The sequence below is a fragment of the Belonocnema kinseyi genome, chromosome 5 (genome assembly GCF_010883055.1).
Source record: "Belonocnema kinseyi isolate 2016_QV_RU_SX_M_011 chromosome 5, B_treatae_v1, whole genome shotgun sequence".
Lineage (NCBI taxonomy): Eukaryota > Metazoa > Arthropoda > Insecta > Hymenoptera > Cynipidae > Belonocnema > Belonocnema kinseyi.
Genome location: NC_046661.1, coordinates 145,633,065 through 145,635,408, shown reverse-complemented (window position 1 = coordinate 145,635,408; position 2,344 = coordinate 145,633,065).

Below are 2,344 nucleotides of genomic sequence, written 5' to 3'. Positions count from 1 at the left end.
GGCGCATACTTTGAATAAAATATTTGTTATCATTCTCTTGAAATAAATGTGTTTTTTTCTTGAAAAAATACCGGTTTCATATGTATACACCTGGTAACATGCCGGTAAATGGGAAATTTTCTTATAAACAATAATATTTATATAATATTTTATAAAATGCAAGCCTAAAATGTTTACAAGAGTACAAAAATTCAAAGAGGTTGATTCGAGTAAAAATAAGAATCAAACTTGAGTGGGAGGAGAAAAACAAAAATACGGTGAAGTGCATTGCTCCAAATTGTCAATCCGGCTACCATTCGAGTCGTGGGGGCGGCGAAAAAATTCATTTTTTCAAAGTGCTTCAAAATTTAGTTGATATATATCAGAAAAAAAGGAAGATTTTTTAGTAACAGCTGACCAGTTTGTTTGCGAGAAACATTTTTTTCCCGATAATATTGTCTGGAAAAGGGGAGTGAAGGATTCTACTAGAAATGTTTTAGCATCAGTATGTATAATCTATAACCAATATATTTATAATACTTTATTCGAATAAAATTAAAAAAATGAATTAAGAGATACAATTTTTAATTTTAATTGCTTAATTGCAATTTCCGAATTTTAACCTAAAAATAGCTGTCTTTCCCCAGCTGTGGATGTTCCTCATCTGGTGATTACATTTGATCTTCACTCTAACTCATTTTCGTTCAGGAGGATTTTTTGTTTTAAAATAAGGAAGAAATTAAAAATAAAGATAAATAAAATTTTTACATCTGGTCTTCTGAACTTTTATTGTCTTGGAAATCATTATAGACCTATAATGAATTTCCTATAATTATTTCGCAATTACAAGAATTATGATTAGAATACTTATAGAAAAAATGTAGGAAAATAATTATGGTTATTAATAATATTAAAATCATTATTGCAAGAGGTAGAAGGACGTATAAATCAAACATTTATTTTGAACTACTTACACAATAGTACATAAAAATGGACATATTTGAAGAAGCTTTGTTTAAGAATAAAGGTCAAATGAAACTTAAAAGCTATGGGTATCTTCTACTTTTTGCAATAATTATTTCAATATTTTAATCTTATTAATTTATATAATTATTTCACTATAATTTTTCCTATACTTAATCGAATAATTATTCTTATTAGTAGTGATAAAGTCGTGCAAAAATTATAGTAATTTCATTATAGGAAAATATTTATAGGCCTATAATGATTTTTCTATAATTGCACTTTTTCCTAAAGGATAGACGGAAGATCTATAACATAGTACTTTTTTCTTATTTAATTATTAACTCACTACTGTCCTGCGCATAAAGTAATTCAGCAATATAAGTATAAATTAGGTGTTACTGTTTCGCTGATATTTTACAATGATGAAGATTCTTAAAAAAAAATTTAAGAGTCACCTTAAACTTGGAAGTATTTCATCCTTTAACAAAACAAGCATCGTGCTAATGTTTGACAATTCCTGACAATTGCTGACCGTTTTTTCTGCAAAATTGCGAAAAGATATGACATCTGTGTAGGCCTCATTGAAAGTTGAGAGACTATCTTCCCCGTTTGAAAGTTCTGTTGCAGAAATTCACATCTTAGTTTTACGAGACGTTTACTCATGATTCGAGTCTGCAAAATCTGACCTGAATAATTTGGTAAAAAAATTTTATATTGTGGATCACAGCAGTTCAATTAAAAGAAAAGATTTATTATTTAATAGAGGACTGGGTGTCATATAAATGTCTTTTTATATTATGTTCACTTACTTAGTGCGAAAATGTTGTGCATGTAGAGAATCTGTAGTAGAAACAGCAGGGTTCTTTTTGGATGCTTCGTACTTGTTGCTTATACTGCTTATAATAAAGGCTGCTGTTGCATTACAAGTGTCAATTGACACCTTAGTTTCATGAACCGTTTGGGCAATTTTTACCGAAAGTGTGGAAGCCAAAGTTTTCAGTTGCTCAATCTCCTGTTTCAACATTAAACAAAAGACAAATTATAATAGTCTTGGTACACAAAAACAACGTTTCGGACAAACCAAGTAAGCCTTCTACAGATGTAAGTTAACCTCAAAAGTTTTAGGGTCAAATTCCTTACATAACAAAATTTTCCATGAAGATGGATAAACATAAAAAACTGATGATTTCGAAAAATCCTTGGTTTTAACAAGCACTTGTCGGAGAGTGAATTACAATAGTCACGACGAATAGTAAGTGACAGAAAGGATAAAAACATTTTTAGGTTACAATTATGTTTAGGGTTACCAGATGCTCCGAGGCGAAAAAGCGGACATTCCTCGATCACCTACCCCCTCCCCCCCCATAATAATCGAAAAATGAAAAAAAATCATTTTGAA